Source organism: Balaenoptera physalus (genome assembly GCF_965194825.1).
Source record: "Balaenoptera physalus genome assembly, chromosome: 11".
Classification (NCBI taxonomy): domain Eukaryota; kingdom Metazoa; phylum Chordata; class Mammalia; order Artiodactyla; family Balaenopteridae; genus Balaenoptera; species Balaenoptera physalus.
Genome location: NC_138896.1, coordinates 66,809,538 through 66,830,623, shown reverse-complemented (window position 1 = coordinate 66,830,623; position 21,086 = coordinate 66,809,538). Strand labels below are relative to the sequence as shown.

The 21,086-nt window shown below is 44.1% G+C and overlaps 1 protein-coding gene and 1 long non-coding RNA gene across 11 annotated transcripts in view; one reads left to right on the top strand and one right to left on the bottom strand.

Annotated features, from left to right (window-relative positions):
- The window catches only part of LOC309637797, a 555,044-nt gene that overhangs the window by 196,240 nt on the left and 337,718 nt on the right, over positions 1–21,086 (bottom strand). For 5 of the 7 annotated variants that reach the window (XR_014250806.1, XR_014250807.1, XR_014250808.1 and 2 more), the window contains one exon: positions 1,434–8,656. This is a non-coding gene — a long non-coding RNA (uncharacterized lncRNA). The remainder of the gene's footprint in view (positions 1–1,433; positions 8,657–21,086) is intronic. The other 2 variants (XR_014250810.1, XR_014250811.1) reach the window with 2 other exon arrangements.
- MYRIP (myosin VIIA and Rab interacting protein) overlaps positions 17,174–21,086 on the top strand; it is a 221,873-nt gene continuing 217,960 nt past the window's right edge. For 3 of the 4 annotated variants that reach the window (XM_082412795.1, XM_082412793.1, XM_082412796.1), the window contains exon 1: positions 17,174–17,639. The gene's annotated coding sequence lies outside the window, so the exon portion shown is untranslated. Of the gene's footprint in view, positions 17,640–17,690; positions 17,999–21,086 lie in introns of those variants that run through there. The other variant, XM_082412794.1, reaches the window with a different exon arrangement.

The following is a 21,086-nucleotide window of genomic DNA, read 5'->3' as shown; positions in this document are numbered from 1 at the left end:
CATCTTCAGGATCAGTAGCCCACTCTGGGTTTCTTTAAGAAGCTACCATAAAAAATACTTTACTTAAGGCTTCCCTGGTGGTGCAGTGGTTAAGAACCTGCCTGCCAGTGCAGGGGACACGGGTTCGAGCCCTGGTCCGGGAAGATCCCACATGCCGCAGAGCAACTAAGCCCGTGCGCTACAACTACTGAGCCTGTGCTCTAGAGCCCACGAGCCACAACTACTGAAGCCCACCTGCCTAGAGCCTGTGCTACACAACAAGAGAAGCCACTGTAATGAGAAGCCTGCGCACTGCAACAAAGACCCAACGCAGCCAAAAATAAGAATAAATAAATAAAAAATAAATAAATTTATAAAAAAATACTTTACTTAAATGCCTAGCATGTGATTTGATCCAGGTAAACAAAATTTCCAAAATTTAGATACCTTAACTTCAAAAAAATTTTTAGAAGGTATGGTATGTAATTGGGGATATAAAGTATGATAAGAAATAAATGAGTTTAAAAATTATATATATATGTGTGTGTGTATATATATATATATATATGTTAAAAACTAGCAGTTACCAAAATGCCCTTCAATAGTTGAATGGATAAATAAATTGTGGTATATTCTTATAACGGAGCCCTACACAGCAACAAGAATGAACAGTCTACAGCTACACACAAAAATATGAGTGACTGTCACAAATATAATTTTCAGAGAATGAAGCCAGATACAAGTGGAGTATTTATATAAAGTAAAAAACAGGCTAAATTAATCTATGCTATTAGAGGTTATAATAGTGGTTACCCTAGAGGCAGTGATTCTCAACCAGGTATAATTTGATCCCCAAGGGATATTTGGCAATGTCTGGAGAGACACTTTTGGTTGTCATACTGAGGAAGAGGGTTGCTACCAGCAGCTAGTGGATAGAGACCAGGGGTGTTGCTAAACATCCTACAATGCGCAGGACAGCTCCCCGCAGCAAAGAATTGTCCAGCCTAAAACATCGACAATGCTGAGGTTGAGAAGCCCTATCTACCAGAGGGGTAGTGGTAACATTCTGTTTCTTGATCTGCATACTGTTTACACAAATGTGTGCAATTGGAAAATTCATCAAGTTATACACATATGGTAGGTGTACCTTTCTATAGGTATATTGTCCCTTAACAAAAAGTTTAAAAAATGTTAAAAAGCTACCTAAGGTTTAGAAAACCTTTAGTTAACAAAAATACATCCTAGGACTCAATTAAATCTAGACTTAGTAGAAAATAGAAAAAAAGTAGCATTTTCTAGAAAACCCTAAATTTTAATGATAAAACACAGTGTAAATAGTTCACTCATCATATCTTGTACTAAACATCAGGATTTAGGGTGTACTCTAAAATGACAATAACAACTTCAAAAAAAGCATCATGCACTAATAAAAAATGCATGAATGTTTTATTTACCAGAAAATCCTGGTTGATCTGTAGATAGGAATCTGGCCAAGTCACTTAGAACCAGGATTTGTGTTGTCCGCATCTGCAGAGACCAAAGAAGAAAACAGCTACTTAAAAAATGCTTCACTGCCTCTTGCTGGGACCTTTCTCTGCAGCCTGCAATCTGCAGCATCTCCTGTTCTGTGACTGTTGGTTTGCAAACTGGGTCCCACACACAGAGGGCAAGGAGGGACTGAAAAAAGAGAGGACGATTCCAGATTAGTAGGTGGCAGGTTTAATGAGCAAGGGAGTTTATACAGGAGGCTTGTCTTGGGTGGCTGCAAGACAAGTAGATCTCATCTGCTTGCCAGAATGTTAAAAGTTTATATAGAGGCCTTAACTAGGTTCAATCACGTATACTGTCCAGGTGGTCTCAACAACACCTTATGCTCTTAAGGCTGGATTCTTGAAACAGCTCCTAGTGTGGGAACAGTGGGCAGAACAAACATTCCAAGGACAGGTCCAGCTTGAGGGTCAACTGTTATGTTGCTCAATGACTTTCTCCAACAGTTATGGGGTCCTTTGGTCTGTGAAATTTACAAAGTTTTTCCAGCATGAATTGTCCTTGACAGAGTATTTTGAATGGGAAAGTCTATTTTGGTCATCTTGTCCATGTTTCATATTTGTATTTTGGGTGTGTCTTTTTAATTCACAGGCCTCCAATCAAGGGAGGCCTCATGTGGCAGAACGTAGGTCCCAAAATCATGGACTCCAATCCAGATGGAAGGAGGTCTTGGCAGGAGGTAAGTGTATTTTGCACGTGGAAAGGACATGAATAATTGTGGCCAGAAGATGGACACATGGATGGAGATTATTTATAAAAAGGCCATAATGATTTCCTTCCCCTTATCTAGGCCTCCATGCGATGTGACTTGATAGCTCTTTCCAAATGGAGATGAAGTCGATTTCTCCACTGCTTTAAATCCAGCCTGGACTTGAGACTTGTTTTGACAACTAGAATGCAGGGCAAGTGAGGTCACCCCAGTTGAGAGCCTGGTCCTCAAGAGGCCTAGCATGCTCCTGCTCACTTTCTTGGAACCATGACTCTGCCATATGAATAAGCCTGAGCTGGTCTGCTGGATAATGAGAGCCCACATGAGACCACTAGAGACAAGCCATCCCCAGTGACGCCTTCCTAGCCCAGCCAGGCCTGCCCACTCATGTACGAAGTGAGTCCAGCCAAGACCAGAAAAACCACTCAGCTGAGCCCAGCCCACACTGGCAGCCCACAAAATGATGAACTAAATAATTTAGAATGATTTCTTATGCAGCACACACCTTTGTTCTCAGAAAGATGGCTGTAAGCAGCTCTGGCACTTATTCTATTCATGTCAAGTCCAGTTTTATTAATAGTCCCTCTTTCTCAATAGTGGAGTGAAAGTCCCTCAACTGAATATTAGTGATCTCACTTGAGTAACCCAGCTCAGTCACTGTGGCCAAGGGATTAGACACGTGGTGGCCGTACCTGGGTCCTTCCTAGAAGCTGGAACAATGAGATGGACTGTGAAGAAGTGACAATTGCCAAAAGGTAAAAAAATAATAGATGTCTAATGCATAGTACACTCTGTATCTCATTGCCTCTAATGTGAAAATTCGGCTGCTGTGATGCTTCCAACTGGTTGATCACTCACTGCTTTGTAGATTCTGCCATCACCACTGGCACCAAAGCAAATTCACTCATTACTAATTCTACTTGCATGATTTGAAACATAGAAGATCACTAGGAAAAGAAGTCCATTAAGAGCAAATTTTGTATTTTAGGTGCTTCAGTATTTGGATTTCTGGATAACTTATTTTCTACCATATTTTATTCCTGAAGCATACCAGAGCTCTTCATTTTCTCCTGAAAATGAAGGAAGGATGTGTTGGCCCATTTTATGCCCTGACGTGTTATGGAATGAGATGCATTGTAGGGAATACTCCTGTTTTTATAGAAAGTAGAAGGACGCTAAGCAAAATGTGAAGCAAGAGATGTTGTTAATGCTTGAATAATAAGTATAGAAAGAATTGACAGATCATGGACAAAAGAATACCATTTCCTTTAATCTTATTTAATAAGCCCTGTCTTTGAGTCTTTTGATTTTCTCTGGCTGACTTGTGGATGTGCTTGACTTGAATTCATTTACCCTCAAAAATAATGAAGACTAGGAGATGGACATGGTATGAGTGGGAAATCTGATGGAAAGAATTGACAGGGCTTAATAATCTTTCTGCAGATGAACACTGTGTGGGTTCCTCCTGTTAAAACACTGGTTTTGTGATGGGTAATTCATCAAATCATCCCAGTGAATGAACCACTCAGGAATGAACCATAATATATTCATAGGATGGGTTAGTCTGCAGCTGTTAAAATAGTGTTTCTAAGGAATATTAATTGACATGGAAAAGTGTACATAATTTTTTGTCACGAGAAAAATATTTCTAGAAGTGTATTATGTCATATATATATATATATATATGTATATAACAAAATATTACCATTGGGGTTTCTAAAGACAGATAATTTGAGTGCATTTCTCCCTTTAATGCCTCTTTATGTTTTATAGGCTCCCAGTGTTATAACGTGTTACTTTTGTAATTATAAAATATAATAATGAAAATGCAAAATGTATCAATTAACTATTGTAGTACCACATAGAAAGTCATGCTGTCAAAATATTTGCAACCAGGATAAAACAATTCCCTAGCTCCTCAAGATGTGTCCCTTTTGTATGCATGTGAAATTAGCATTGCAGTCTGATGGGTATATTCTTCTGAGGGCTGCCAGATCTAAGCGAAACGAATAATTACTGACACTTCAGAATACACCTTATATTCCAGACCCTGTTCTAAGTATTTCACATGCTTTAACCCATGTAATACTCACACCATCCTATGAAGTAGTTACTATTATTACCATTTTATACATGAGAAAATTGAAGCATGGAGATTTTAAGTTAAGATGGGGTAGAGTCAGACTCCAGAGTTCTTGCTCTTGACAACTGTTCTACAGTTCTCTCCTGTCTTGTGAGACAGGATTCCAGGTACTACTCATCTTGAAAAGGAAAGACGTCTCAGAGAGAAAGAAGAATTGTAAGTGCAGAGTTCAAGTAGTCATGAGAAAGCCTTGACCTCCTTCTATTTGTCTATTCATGGAGGAGTTCATCTTGAACTTTGAGGACAGCACATACTATGTAGAAGCTGAAGAGGGATGTGGGAAAGAAGAGACTCCAGCACAATCTCTGCCTTATGGGGTCCATTTGTAATGGTTGAGGTACAGTACAGGTGACTAAACTGGTATCGTAGGGCAGGCTGTCCATAAAATATTGGTTGTGTGCTAAACTAAAGGATTCCATGCTTTCATAAACTTGAAAATCACTGGATTAGGAAAAGCTAGAAGTCTGTTGCAGGACTTCTCAGAGCCTTTATTATGCTCATGTTATGTTTTAGTATATATGGAGCAGGTATAGTGTATACCATTTCCCAACTTTGTTCAACCACAAAACATCTTTCTCATGGAACATCTTCTAATAGTTCCCCAAGTTAATGTTCTGTGGAACAAAATTTGGGAAACACTGGTCTCAAATGATGGTACTCTCTATATTATTTCCATTTCCCCCGATCGTCAATGATTTTAAAAAAAAATCTTATCTCAAGTGTCCTCTGGAGACACAAGGAAAGGATTTGTATCCCTGTTTGGATATGTTTATTGGAGGAAGGGTAGCAATCTACTGAGGTCAACAAGATAGATGCAGCCATGAGCACCTATGGGAAATAAATTTTGGTGATGGAATAGGAATGATGCCTGAAACGTCACCCAGTCCTCCAGGAATTGTCTCTCCTTGTACAGTAAACCCTGGGAGGCTCTTTGTTAGTGAAACAGGGTTTCCTTCTAGTAATATTAATTGAGCTTGGTTCACTGAATTGCAGGACTTCCTGTGTGATATACACAGTTCCCAGATAAGCATATGGAAGAGCTCATCATCAGTGATTTAAGTCAAAAGATGTGATGGCCATCACATGGGAATAATGCTACATTGTCATTTTTCATATGGCAAAGAAATAAGAGAGCTTCAAATAACTGAAACGTCAGTGTGGACAGCCCCTGTCTCCTGCACATGCTCATCTTAAAAAATACTGTAGAGTCTGTAGTGTATTTGAGTTTTAAGGTCATACATGGAAAGAAGTTGAAAACTCATGTTAGAAGGAGACTGCCAGGTAAATTATTACTAGGAGCATCACTGTGCTTGCTGATTAACTGATAAATATTCAAAAATGTTTTTGTAAATGCCTTGAAATTGCAACTATGGCTTATTTTCAGAATGGTGGAGAGAGAACAAAAGTAGTGAAGGAAAAGCACAGAAAATCACTAAAAGGAATTGTTAGATGACCTCAGTGAGTGAGCCCATCCTAGATCATTCAGCCATCAGTCAACCTACTTCCTGAAGGGGCCTAGCAATAAAAGTCGAGCCAGCCCAATTCAAGGAACCACCCAGACAAGCCATAGAATGATAAGCTAAATAAATGCTTACTGTTTTAAGTTGCTAAGTTTTGAGTTGGTTTGTTACACAGCAACTAATATAGTGTTCTTGGCATGGTGAGGATTTGGGGTCTTTCCATTGATGACCTGATCCCCCTTTGGCTCTTAATGTCGTCACAGAGCCTCTGAATTTCAGACAAATCCTGCATCAGTTCCCATGGCAAACCACCTCACATCCCCTGCAGCAGTATTGCCCAGTCCCCCCACAACAGTGGCCCCTACAAGCTTGCTGGTTCTCAACTCCTAGTACCTTCCACGTTCTTTCACAGGGAGTATATAGAGATTTACGAATTCCTTCCTTGCTGGATAGGAGCCAAGGGAGTATCACGGTGCCATCTCCTGTTCTTTCTCACTTTAAATCTGCCACAATTCCATTCCTATTTGGCAGCAGCTGCTCTGTGTTGCCAGATGGGATCCAAGTGAGTCTGTCTCCTTCTAGAATTCCAGATGGGTTGTGGAAATAAATGGAGACCATGCAAATGAGAAGCCACCATTACTAGTGTTTGGTAGAGTCAAGGCAGGCAGGAGTGTAGAAAAGCTTTACACTAAAAGGAAAAAGGAAGGCTTTAGGTATGTGCTGACTGAAGGTTTTGTTGGCATAGGAAATCTGGCTGCAGGCTAACTAGAAGTGGGGCATCTTACGAGGCTGGTTTGGAAAGCATGTTTGGCTTTCTTTGGTTGGTCCTCAGTTGGAAGCTGGGGCGAAAAGTTAGCAATTATTAACAAAGTGCTCATTGTTCTAGGCCAATTGCTGTAGAGGTTGTGTTTTCACTCCCTGAACTGGCTGCTGCAGAGGTTCTGAGTCAATATTCTACTGCCCTATATATTGTGCTGGCCATTGTCCATTTGTATATTCAGTCTCTCAGTCCCCCTTTCGGTCATCCTTTCACTTGCATGATATTCAGACCAATTCAGGAAAGGCTACAGATCCAGATCATCACTGTTTGGCAATTGTTCAGTTGTCTTCATGGTCAACTGTATTGCAAGATCATCTTGAGCTTTTTGTTGTTGTAGCATCATGGTGATTAGCTGGCAAGAGAGCAGCTGTGCAGGGGGATTTATGATACTGGACAAAATCCAAGGGGCCAGTATCATGATCTCTGACAAAGACAAGAATAATTAACAGTCCCTATAAGATAAGATGCTTTAGAACCAGGAACCCAATTGCTCAACTTAGGCCAAGTGAACAAATTCCATGGGCTATGAGGAACAACTTTAAAAAGCCAAGTAGTTTTCTCCAGAAGGCAATGTATTGCCTGTTCGACTTTGCCTGTTTCATTAATCTAAGTAGAGCAAGAAGTGTTAGCAATGGCACAGACACCTCCCTGACTAGCCAACGAGAAATCTAGAGCAATGCAATTGTTCATCACTACTTGTGCCGATGAGTTAAGATTGGTCTGTATTTCATCTAGGATGGAGATGGTAGTGCTAATAACTTCTGCCAAAGTTAATAAGCTTCTTAGAGTACTTTCTACTTGAATGATTCACACCATTGGGAACACTGCTCTGATTGTTCACATAAACAATTAGTAATTTCCCCAGTTGGAGTGCTTGAATCATCAAGGGTAGGCTCATTTGGGAACTTGCATCTGCGTTGGAATTTTCTAAGTTGGTGATATATAGAATTAGGGTCTTCCTATACAGACAAGTCTTGGAATACTATTACTAAAGTGCTTGAGGTATTAGCCTGAGGAAAACAAGACCAGGCATCCTGGTTGCAAGGGAAATAGTATCCAGTAGGGGGCACATGGAAATCCAGAAGAAAAAGAGTTGTTGACAGTGGGAGGTCAGAAGAAAGGCCTTCAGTAGCCAAGTTACATATTTGGATCTCTTATTAATCTCTTCCAGGTGGCAAGTAATTGGCTCATCATCCCATAAAGGTTGTTGAATGCACATGTAGAACCAGTTGTAATAATTGGTTCTTTTTCTGGGAGAGAGGACACTACCAAATTTGCATGTTAACTTATTTAAGTTCATTTGTTTGTGTAGATGCAAATGCCATTGGCCGTAATTCCCTGTGATCTTGCTTGATAAGACTGGAATTGTCCAGAGTTTTTTATCGTGATGATCATGGTGATGGATGAAGTATTCCTGGATCAGTAAGGTTCAGATTAGTGGCTACTGTGTGGGTGTTAGAAAGTGTGCTTTAATCTAACAATTGTAATAAAGAGGAAAGAGAAGAGAAAAGGGGCCAGGATGGATGGACAGTAACCAGAGGTTTATAGAAAATGAGAAGAAGAATGGTTATAAGCAAGTAGATGAATAACAAAATGGGAATAAGTCAGGGGTTTTAGTCCCATGTCTTGGGCAGAAGCTGTCTACTATCCTAAGTCATCTGCATATTCCAAAGGTCCCAGGACAACTGTTTACTTCCAAAGGTTGGCTATGAGTAGAGGAATTCTGAGAATCCTAAATTTGAGGTCCCTTACTGGAATAGCCTACCAGCTGTGTGGAATTCTGAATTGTTTCTTCAGTCGTGAAACATGGACCCAAGGACTGACTCCCTGGAGTTTCACTGCTGTATTTGTTGTTACAGTACCTGATGAAGTCCCTTCCAATGAAGTTCAAGAGCAGTTTTTCTCCAATGTCCCTTCCAACATATGAAATCTCCTGGTTTCAGATCATGAGGAGGCTGAGGCTGTGTAGGAAGATGTTGCGGGAAGGCAGCTTTAACCTGTTGATGATAAGATTGAGTACATGAGTCCCTTGCAATTTTTTGCCATCTCTGCATGCAGCAGGGTAGAATATCAGAGGTGAAACTCCTAAAAGCATGGGTCTTCCAGTTACCAGACCATAGAGGGATAACTGATGTATCCCTGAGGGAGTGGATTGTATGGCTGTAATCACCTATAGTTTCCTCTTTTCTCTGCGTGCATGATTGAATTATCTAAGCAAATTTTACTGAGAATCTTTTGGGTATGGCTTTTTGCCCTAATTGGGAGGCCTCTTTTGACCCTTGGGTTTACTGTAAAAAGAGGGACTCTGTAGATCCCTTTCTGTGTTAGTTCAATCAGTTTTTGCCATCCAGGATTGAGCATCTGAGATTTTAACCAACGTGTGTACAAGTTAACGTAATTCAAGTAACCCTGAGACATACATATCCAAAGGAAGTCTAAATTCTCCAAATAGTAGCTGGCCTTGTCTGGGTTAGAGAAATTCTGAATTATAACTGTTAATTCAGCTCAGGCCCAAGGCATACCTGACTCATGGGAGGGATGGATTTTTAGAAACAATCGGTATACGGGGTTTTAGGAGAGTTAGTAGGAAAAGGTAGGAGATCTGGACAAGGGAACGAAGAGGGAGGAGTTGACAGAAGTGTAGAAGGAGAGAGATCAGAAGGATAAGGGGGAAGTGGGGGACTTCCCTGGTGGTGCAGCGGTTAAGAATCCACCTGCCAATGCAGGGTACATGGGTTTGATCCCTGGTCCAGGAAGATTCCACATGCTGCGGAGCAACTAAGCCTGTGCGCCACAACTACTGAGCCTGCACTCTAGAGCCCATGAGACACAACTGCTGAAGCCCGCATGCCTAGAGCCTGTACTCCGCAACAAGAGAAGACACTGCAATCCGCAATGAAAAGCATGCACACCGCAAGGAAGAGTAGCCCCTGAAAGCCCGTGCGCAGCAACGAAGACCCAATGCAGCCAAAAATAAATAAATAAATTTATTTTAAAAAAGGGGGGTAGTGGGAGAGCTGGATATAGGGAGGCAACTGAAGGACAAAGAGGGAGAATTTATTCAGGAAACGGTCTATGTTGCTTAAGTTTGTCAGGTTGCTATTTAACTTTGGTCAAAGAATCTTTCAGTGAGGCAATTTTTTGATCAGAATTTCATTTGGAGGCCTCTGCATGAAAAAATGCTGCCCATTAAAACTGAGAAATCTTAGTCCCTTTATTTTCTAAGATGCTTCTCAAATGAACAATTTTGTTCAAGCCAAATGTTCCCAGAGTGGCTACTGAAGATCCAAATCATCACTGATGAAGTTACGCTATTTAGAGCAATAGGTACAAGAATTAGGATTGTAACAAGAGTTCAGGTAGAAAGGAGGAGCTTCTCTTGGAGGAGGGGGAGGGGACTGAGACTTAGATGATCCCTTGAGAGCAGGCAACAGTGAATCCAAAGTGATGCATATGCACTTTGTATCTTGGACTCCCAGCCTGATGGTTGGCTGCCTCTGATCGCAGGTCTGACAACTGGCACCTCCAGGCAGGTGGAAAACCAAAGAAAACATCCTCTTGGGATAAAAGCCAAGCTCTCAGAACAAACAATGTATAGAAAGAGAACCGCACCTAATTTTATTGGTAACTTGGCAAAATTTGTTTAATTGGACTCTGGTTTAGTGAGGACCACAAGTTTAAGCTTATAGGTCCTTATGCCTGTGTTCTCCCCTGTGATTCTCCTTCATATGACAAACACTTTTAGACGACACAACGCAAAACAGAGAGCAAAATGGATTGGAAAAGAATGACCTGATTCCGCCAAGGATGCCAAACAAATGGGGACCAATAACAAAACCGAGAACAAATAGCTGAGGAATTCAACACAGAGAGGGTGGAGTCCAGACCCAGGGCTGACTTGCGGTGTTGGTGAGAACTTGACAAGCCACATGTGGCTCCTGTGGGTATCGAGCCCGGTTGAAGGCTGGGGTCTGCAGTCGTGAGCAATGCGGAATGTCTTGGTGGGACCTTTAGGAAAACTATGGAAATAAATGAAGACCACCAAATGAGAACAAACAGAAGCTTTTTATTTAGAGTTTGTGTTTGGCAGAAACTCAAAGGCAAGCAGGGGACTAGGAAAGCTTTATAATGAAAAAAAGGGAAGCCTTCACTCGTGCTCTGATTGGAGGCCGTCGGCAGGGGGAAGCTGGAGGTGGGTTAACTAGGAGCAGAGCAGCCTATGTGATTGGTTTGGGAGCATATTTGGCATTCTCTACTTAGTCTTAATTGGAAACAGGGACAAAAAAATAAGGAAGCTGGTAGCCACTGGCCAAGTCCACTGAGGGCTGATTGCTGCAGAAGTTGTGGTCTGTCTTCCTGGGCTGGTTGCTGGAGAGGTCTTGGGTCAGAGTCCTGCTGCCATATATGGCCTGGCTGTTGTCCATTTGTGTATTTAGTCTCTCAGGGGCTCAACTCTACTACCCCTTTCTGCATTCAGGGTCCACTTCAAATGCTCTTTCGTTTCCATTTTCTCACCACCCTTCCACATTTCTGAAAGGACCAAGGAAAGATTTAGTCCTGGATCCTTGGGAGAACCAAGTAGTGTCTTTCCAGGGTACTCACATTCCTTCCAAATTATTCTCTTCCTCTCCTGGAAGAGAGAGAGCTCCTTCTTCTTTTTTTCCTCTCTTCCTGCAGAGTAGAAACTTCCCCTACATTATATCCTCCTTTCCCTCACCCTTAGATTTTTATGTTCCGTGTAAAATCCACTTTTCTGTCTCCTGGAGCCAGAAGCCTCTTGGCTCTTTCTTAAAGGTGGTGGTGCTGGTGGAGGGGGGGATTGCTGAGCGGAGAAATATCCTCAATGAACTGGTAATATCATTGCAAATAGCACAGAGATTCTTCACTTCTTGAAGGAACTTGAAAATACATGAAAATTCAGGTCACCTGATTAAAAAATATCAGTATGAATATTCAGCACACACAAAAGCCTCTGAACATCTTTGAATTGTAAATGGTGGTGTAAATTTTCTCTGGCATCTTCATTCATTCAATACATATTCATCCATCACTTCCTTTGTGCTAGGCTCTGTCCAAGGCACTTGGAGATATCTGTGAACAAAACAAAGAACTCTGCCCTCCCATAGCTTATGTTCCAGTGGGGAAAGACAAACAATAAATAGGAAACAGAATAAGAAAGTTAACAGTGTGTTAAAGGGTGACAAATGCTATGGAATAACGAAAATGCAGAGCAGGGTAGGGAGGATCAGGCAGACGGAAAAAGGGCAGCCTCATCTATTTCCTTTTCTTTGGTGATGCCTGACTTTGCCATGTAAATAGCAATGTTATTGCTAAGCCTCAGTGAATAAGATCAAGACAATTAAACCAACCCCCAGGGTTTGAGGATTGTTGTGAAGGAGATGCACACTCACACACAGGGCCCTAAATTTCTGTGTATTACTGCTAATTTTATTAATCCTTAGCACAGCTGCAGTCTGAGTTGGCTGCCAAGGATTTGAACTGGTTTGGGATTCAGAGAAGCAGTGTATCTGATTTGGCTATAGAGGTTATTACCAAGCCTGGGTTTTACTGTAGGGACCTGATTTATAGTAAGAAAAATCCTAACAGGTGAGAGTCACAAATCAAGACTCCGTAAGTCAGTAGTCACCCATATGCTTATAAAATAATACCGTTATTATCATCATCTCTCAGCAGCATCAGGATCCCTTATTAGATGCCCTAGTCAGTGGAATGACAAATTTTCTATTATTACATCTACATTGTCCTCCCAAGATAGAATCCACTTTATTGCAGAAAGCAGCAAAGCTTTTTAAAAGCCGTTATTTTGTAGGAAACAAATAGCTGTATAATAAAATATTAATTGTTTAAAAAAATGGAAATAGTTCTAAAAAATAGAAAAATACTGTATGTATTAGAAACAATAAATTCTTTTCTCTGCATTTCTATTTCTATTTAGTCCAGTATGATCTGTTTCATAATCTGAGATACACATTTGGTCACATGTCTTTTATTTTTCTAATTCATCACTGCTGAAGAGCAGAAAATCCAGGATTTCCATTCTGAAGTTTTCCCCCGTCTTGAGTTGTCCAAAGACATGAGTGTTTACTTAATCCAGTGAGGTCCATCTTGTCCTCATTCAACAAGTAAACTAGATGTGCGTCGTGGTCCTCTCCCCTTTTGCTGTCTCATAGTGGGGCTGTGTGTGGCTTGGTTTGTACAAGTTTTTGTGTGAATGTAAGTTTTCATTTCTCTAGGATAATGCCCAAAGTGGAATTGCTGGGTTGTATGGTAGGTCTGATTTTAGCTTAAAAAAAAACCAGCCAAACTATTTTCCAGAGTGGTTGCACCATCTTACATTCCCACCAGCAATGCATACGTGATACTGTTTCTCTGTCTTTTCCCCAGCATTTGGTGTTTTTTATCTTACCCGTTCTGGTAGGTATGTAGTGATATCTCATTATAGTTCTAATTTACATTTTCCCAATGGCTAATAATGTTGAGCATCTTTTCCTGTGCTTATTTGCCAGCTATATATACTCTTTGGTGAAATATCTCTTGACATCTTTTGTTCATTTTCTAATTGGATTATTTGGGGGTTTATACTGTTGAATGTTGAGAGTTCTTTATATATTCTAGATACAAGTCCTTTGTTGGATGTTATTTGAAAATATATTCCCCAATATATCATTTGTCTTTCCATCCTTTTTTTTTTTTAAAGAATATAGTAATTCTTTTAAAATTAATTAATTAATTAATTTATTTATTTTTGGGTGTGTTGGGTCTTCGTTTCTGTGCGAGGGCTTTCTCTAGTTGCGGCAAGCGGGGGCCACTGTTCATCGCGGTGCACGGGCCTCTCTTGTTGAGGAGCACAGGCTCCAGACGCGCAGGCTCAGTAGTTGTGGCTCACGGGCCTAGTTGCTCCGCGGCATGTGGAATCCCTCCAGACCAGGGCTCAAACCTGTGTCCCCTGCATTGGCAGGCAGATTTTCAATCACTGTGCCACCAGGGAAGCCCCTTTCATCCTCTTAATAGGGTCTTTCACAGAACAAATGTTTTTTTAAATTTTGATGAGGTCCAATTTTTCAATTTTTCCTTTTACCCATTTACTTTTCATTTAACACATAATTATTGGATGTCTACAATTTATCAAGATAATGTTCCAGGTGCCCATAGGAAACAAAGATGTGATGTGGTCCCAATTTCAACACATTTCCAGTCTAGCTGGGAAGACTGGAGATGTACCCAAATATTACATAAGAAGTGCTAAGTGGCACGGAAGAGGGAGAGATACCTTTTTTTTAAAATCAGATATCATGTTTCAGCTGATAGGGAAGTAGTGGGTGAAGGTCTCACCACTACTATGCCAGAGAATGCCACAAAATGGCATAGAAATTTCCCTTATAAGTCCATTTTATCCAGGTTAAAAATTGTAATTTTTAGATAACTAACATATATTAAATCTCATTATGTGCAAAGCAATTTCACATGCATTGTATCAGTTAATAACAATCTTGTATCAATTAATAACAATTAAGGGCAATGAGGAGGATTACACCATACTTTACATGTAGGGAATCTGGGATTCAACAAAGTTAAGTCATTTGCCCAAGGTCACACAGATAGGAAATGGTAAGGTCAGACTGGCACCCGTCTTGTGATTAATGCTCTTTTAATTCTACCCAGAATCCTCCTGAGACATGTCCTTTTCCTGCCAGTATAAATTCATCAATCTTATGGCTAAGAAACGAACTGTCTGAGTCACATTTTAAAAGAAAACACAAAGGACTTCCCTGGTGGTCCAGTTGGTAAGAGTCTGTGCTCCCAATGCATGGGGCCCGGGTCTGATCCCTGGTCAGGGAACTAGATCCTGCATGCATGCTGCAACTAAGAGTTCGAATGCCTCAACTAAAGATCCCGCATGCTGCAACTAAGACCCAGCACAGTCTAAATAAATAATTTAAATAAAATAAAAGAAGACACAATACATTTCCTTGGTGCACAAAAGTCAATGAGCTCTTCTTGATAAAGGAAGGATCCATTAAAACTCTTACAGTGGTCAAGATCACGCAGAAAATGGAAAAGCAAGCACAGCCTGTGAGTCATGAGGGGCCAAAGAAGGGGTAGATATTGCTGGAACTCAGTAAAATTTTGCTGGATGACAGCTCAGGATGGAGTAATCATGGAGGGAGCATTTTAGGTCATCTTGCTGTCAGCTCATTGTTACCCAAATCATCTTCAAATGCCAAACCTTTCATGGGGAATGTTAAAAAAAATGAATAATAGCTCCGGTGAAGAACTAAAGCCTGTTTCTGACCTAAAGGATGACAAATAGGGAGCTGGGGCTCTTTCTCACTCATAATGTCTCTGGATTTCCATCTGTACTTTCTTCCTGTTTTATTTGTGACCTTGCCCAAATCATTGAACTATTCTGTATTTATTTGTCTTTCTTTTAAAATGTTTATAACTTAGGGAAGATGTTAGGACCTTAATTCTGAGTCTGTAAAGAGGTAAATTTATATATTAGGTCAGTTTTGCAAACACCTGTATGATGTCAAATAACCTTTGAACCCCGTCCCCATTTTTGTCATGATGCAGCCACTGGCAGGCCACATGTGGAGAGTAATCCTTTCACATTCTACATGCCAAACTTCACCCTGATGGCCTGGGATCCAGCTGCAAAAGCAAAGGTCTTCACAGTGTCTGGACATGAATGAACACGAGCATTTACATGTGGCTTAGCAATGACCAGTCATGAACTGACTGCAAACATTTGGGCGAACTTACTTCCACCACTGTGTCCATCTCACTGACCTTGCAAACAATCAGAATACCCAGGTCTCAGACTGCTCACGGGGTAAAGGATGACTGAAAGAGGGCAAATGAGTCTTCTTGGGCAATTTAATGTGCATTCTGGGAAAGAAAAGACTGCCTCATTCTTGCATCCTAACCACTGAGAAGACAAGCCTGAAGCTGGAGGGGCCACCATGGAGTAAGTCAGCTTAACAATGAAGCCCACAGAGGAAAGCAGAGAGGAGAGGAGGAGGGAGAGAGGAGGGAAGGGGGAGGGAGGAAGAAAGACAAGGTGGGGGCTGAGATTCCAGTTCTACTGATACTTCTGACGTCACTAGAGAGCCCATGAATCCATCTGTGCCTGAAGTTAGACCTACCATTTTGAATAACAAAAGGTAAAAATAAGAACATTAGAGAAATACATTTGGTTGTAGATTCTCTCTAGGAGGGTACGCAAGAAGGTGAAAAGCAATGGTTGCCTCCAGAAGAGAAATTGAGAGGCTGGGAGACAAGGGTGGCAGGGAGACTTGCTAACCGTGTATTCATTTGCGCTTTTAAATTTTCGTACCACTGTCAATGTTAATCAAGCACAGACAAATAAAGTTAAAATTGAATGTAAATAAAACAGAAACAAAACACAAACTTTCTTCCACTTTAGCCAATTTGTGGATAATAAAATCGCCTTGAGAGGAAACCAGATCTTTAGAGAAATCAACTCCTTTACCTTCCAAGTTACCTTCTTAAATGTTTTTTTCTTTTTTGGCTGCTGCCGACAGATCAGCAGATGAGCCGTCCATTTCTACTGCGCAAATTTACACGGAGAGAACAGCCTCAATCCATGGTCCTGAGAGAGGGTTCCCAGGGTTTTAGGAATCACCCACGTAGCTGTATTCCGATGGCGCGACTTCCGTCCTGCAGCGAAAATTGATAATGTGCTTCCACAGCCGAGTTGCTAGGGCTGAGGCAGTCCGTTTTAGAAAGATTCTGGGCCCTGTGCCCTGACGGATGCAAACGCGCAATGAAGCCCTGGCCTGAAGGGGAACCTTTCAACTCCCAGTCCTTCTTCCGGGACCCGGAACTCCAGGCAAGAGCCCGAATGCGGTCCTCACTGGCAGCAATCTTTGGGCGTCCCTGTGACAGCGCGGGCTCACTAGTCCTGCGGTGCGGCAGCGACGGGGGCTTTGGGACATTTGGGAGAGCAGTTGCCTGGGAGATCCAGCTCTCTGAGCCAAGAGCGAAACCAGTCAATGTGTGTTGAACGGAGTGTCGCTAGCGCAGTAAATTCAGGAGAGAACGAAAGGAACCCAAACCAGGGGATGGGTCACCACGGTGACTTTAAATACCCAGGCACTATGAAGTGAGGAAGAGCTGTCTTTGGAGACACGCCGGCTTCGGTGAGGCTGAGGAGGGAGGGCGCCCACACTCCGGAAGCCAGGCCGGCCCCGGATTCGGGTTACCAGGCATTCGGCTGTCAGGGAGGGTCCGGGCGCCCGGGGCGCAGGTGCAGGGAAGAAAAACCCTTACTTCAAAGCTGGTAATGACTTGAGGGCTCATCTGGCTACCCCGGGGCCGGGGCCTCGACACCGCACTGCGCCTCAAGGTAGAGCCGAGCGCCGGGCGCGGGTCTCGGTCCCTGGCGCGCTCAGCCCCAGCCCCGCCCCCTGCCGCGCCGCGCCCCGCCCCTCCCGCGCCGGCCGCCTGCGCGTGGTGGGGAGGGCCTGAAAAGCCCGCCGGGCAGGCGCCCCCGGCCCCAGCACGGGCGCGAGCGCGCGTCCCGCTCCCACCGGGTGCCCTGCACTCGCCCCCGCTCCGGGCGCCTCTGATTGGTCGTCGCCCGGGCCGGCAGGTGTCGGCAGGGGCTGCGTCCACGCTGGCCCTGGCTGCCTGCGGCGCGGGCGCCTCCCTCGCAGCCGCTGCCGCTGTCGCGCTCCCGCCTCCCGCGCCCGCTCTGGGCTCCCGCTGCGGCTGCGGTTCTGGCGGCCGAGCCCCCGCAGCGCTGCAGCTCAGATCTGGCGCGCCGACCGCCCCGTGCCCCTGCCTTGCTGCTTGCAGCTTCCTAATCCACGCGGCGCTTTGCGGCAGGTGCCCCAGGCTTCCCGAGGCGCGGTGGCCTGAGAGCGGCCGCCATCGATGACCCGTGCCGCCATCGATGACCCCGGTCACGGACCTGCTCCAGCCCGGCCACCCCGTGTGAGTACCGTCCCCTCCCCTCCGGCAGCTTTGCGCCACTCTCCCCCTTACGTTGCCGCAACTTCGGGGGTGGGTGTATGGAGGTGTCTCTCGCGTCCCCGTACACCCCGTGCGCGTCCTGAGCCAGGGCCCCGGGGCACTGCCAGTCCGCCTCTGCGGAGGGGCTTGGGGGGGCATCGAACTTGCTAGGGGGTCGTCGCAGAATCGGAACCGCCTCTTTCTTCCGCTGCCGGGGTCCGAGCTCAGCTCTGCGTTTCCTTCGCGGTTTGCGATTCCACTGGCCGCGTAGATCTTGGGCTGCGGTTCACCACGCACCCACTACGCTCCTGGCGCGCCGGCGGGGCGCCTTAAACCATCAGGTAAGCGCCCGGGGCAGCCCAGCGCGACGGACTTGATTCTTTCCCACTCTTAATTTCTGTAAAATGGGACTAATCAGGGACTCGTTCAAGGTCACGGCCGGTGCGCGGACTAAGAACCGGAGTCGATAGCTTCTGGCCGGGTTCTAGGACTGACTGGGGCGGAGCGGCTGTTGCGGGGTGTGAGGTGCTCACTTCAGCTTCATCCCGGTCTCCTCCTTCCTACTCCCTCCCCTCCAACTCCGCTGCTTTTTGGTGAGGTCGGGAGCCGATTCTAAGGTACCCTTCAGAGGTTGGGATGTAGCCGCGGGGTATCTTCGGGGAGCGCGGAGCGGAGCGGTTCCTCACTGGCAACCCGGGGACCTGCAACATTTGCAGCATCCCTTCCATTCCCCGTCACTTAATTTATTTATGTCTCCGCAGGGTAGGGGAGTTTGCTAGGTGCCTGCTCTTAGATCAGTCCTGTTCCGTTTCCTTCTCCCAAATAAGCCCTGTCCCCGAGGATAAGTAAGTATCCGAGAGACTCGGACTGCACACACTAGTTTGGGCCCAGGGACTTCCTAAGAGAAGCAGTAAGCTCTGGGCTTGGCTCCTATCTGATCTTAGAAAATGCCTTAAGTCTGGCTTTATTTCTGCCCGCTCCACTCCCGACCCTTTGACCTGGAGGTTTCCCACTTTCCCAGGGGAAGGTGGAATCCAGTCCCAGAATGTGTGTGAATGTCGCCAGACTCATTTACTCCAGATCCGTTGCGGCAGCTCCTGTGGGGCTGTGGGCGGTTCTCAGAGTTTTGGGCTGGGGAGAGGGTCACCCCTCCTCTTTTGGCGTTATCACCCTGCCCCTCCAACTCAGCCTCCCTCGCCCCAACTCAGGGATGAGATGACCACTTAGATAGTTTTGTGATGTCTGACAAACATCTTTGAGTCTCAACTTTTAAAATCTATAAAATGGAATAATCCCTGCTTTTAGTCTTCCGAAGGCAGCTGGGGTTCAGGGTACGTGATAGATGTGAAAGTAGAGGACGATGGTCCAAGAGGATGGGACCTGAGCTGTGGGTGGAAATGGGCGTGATTTAAATATATTTTCACAGCAACTTTGGGACTGTATTCTCAGGTCTAAAAATCCCTTTTCCAAACAAATTTAGTTTGGTAAGACTTTGAAAATATTATTTTCCATCTTCCTGTTGATGTTCCTTGCCTGCCCATGGGCAGCCCCATCTCTCCTAATTACCCCCACCCCAGCCACCACATCTGTGGTTTGTCTTTGTGGGCTGAAAGCTAGCTGTCTTTATGGGGCTGGGGGCTGTCTCTGTGGAGTTGGGGGTTGTGTCTGGTGGTGGGGCAGTGTGTCTGTGTGGGGGGGGCTTGTCTCTGTGGAGATGGTGTGTATCTCTTTGTGGCAGGTTCTCTCTGTGGTCTAGGTTTTGTGTGTGGAGGAGAAGGGGGAACCATCTGCTCCAGGATCTGAGAAAGTAAACTGTTAACCACCTTCAGCAATTAAGCTAACAGTGGTATCGATTGTGTGCTGTCTCCTTCCTCCCTGTCTAGAGAGACAGAAGGAGAGCTCATCTGTGGCCATGGCCCTTAGAGCAACTGATACACAGACTGAAATACCTTGTAGAGAAGAACTAGGCATGCCCCTCTTTTTGTCTTCCTGGTTATTATTGCGTTTGTCTCAAAGGCAAGTTAAGGAGGGTTGACTGACTGGTCAGACCTTTGAGTTATAACATCATCCCAGAAAATTGCACAGATCTGAAGTGTGCCCTCAATGGATTTTCACAAACTGAACACACCTGTGTAACAAGTGCCCAGATTAAGACCTTGAATATTCCCAGCCTCCCAATTACCCACTACAGGCACTATCACCCCCCCCTCCCCTGAGGGTAACCAACATGCTGTTTAGTTTTGTCAGGTGAGTTTTATTTTTTGTTACTATTATTATTTATCATTTTAGTTTCAAAGCTAAAATGAAACTGCTTGATATTTTTCACTTTTTTATATATGCAAACCAAAGGTAGTTATACCTAAGCCAGTCCAGAAAGCTAGAAGGAAGAATTTGGTCTTAAGATCTGGGTGGAGTCTGATCTGGTTGTCCCCCGACAATCTGATCATCAGTTCTTGCGTGATGTAACAAGCCCAACCCCAGGTATAACAGTGCTGACATTGGAGGCTGGTCTATTCATAGAGTGTATTTGAATAATGCAGATCTGAAATAGTGTGATAATAAAATATGAATGAAGAAAAGACATGAGTGAATTCTTCATTTGACATATAAAAATAGAAGTATTTTGAATTCCTCAAAGTTAAAAATTGGTAGAGAATCACAGAATTTTAAGGCTGAGCGAATTATGAGCTGTTTGTGCTGTTGCCACATGGTGGCGCCACATTGGCTGGGTAACTGAAATGCCCAAGTCCTCGGGAAGGAGTCCCAGGAATGAAATTCAACAGCTCAGTATCTCCAAAAGGGATTTCCAAACACTGTGGTTTTTCCAGTGTCTGGGAGGCAGGCCTCCCCTCTGGTGCCTGCTACTAAGTCCATGGATAGAACCCTATCCCAGCTTTTGAGGAGGGTGGCTTGCGGGTTAGAGGCAGGTATATGTTGGAGGTGAATGGAGCTGAGACACTATTGCCTTCTCTTTAATAATATGGAGCTGTGGTATGTCCTTGGGATTCTAAAGGGGTTAACCGAAAAGCTAGCTTAGGTGTGTTATGATCGTTTTGGTCTCATTTTACCCCAGAATCCTTCCAAAGGTGTGAGAGAAGGAATTCTCTTTCCTGAGGCAGGTAGCTCTCTTCACAGAGCACTGTTCATGGTGAACTTGGAAGAATAAATAGGCCTGGGTGTAGCCAAACTGCTGCTAGAAGAAACGCCCTGTGTTCCACAGGGAGGGGGCCAAGTCACAGGGGAAACCACCAGGGGTGGGAGTGTTGTATCCAGCTATGGAGAGGGCTAAGCGGACCCATCCAGTGCCCTTCTCCCGTCCATCACCTTTTAACTGTCAGTGTGTCTGAGACGTTTAGAAGTTTGTATTCGTGTGATGGCTGCCATGCCTTTGATTGCTGAGAGTGTTGAGTGCTTGCATATGCTGGACAC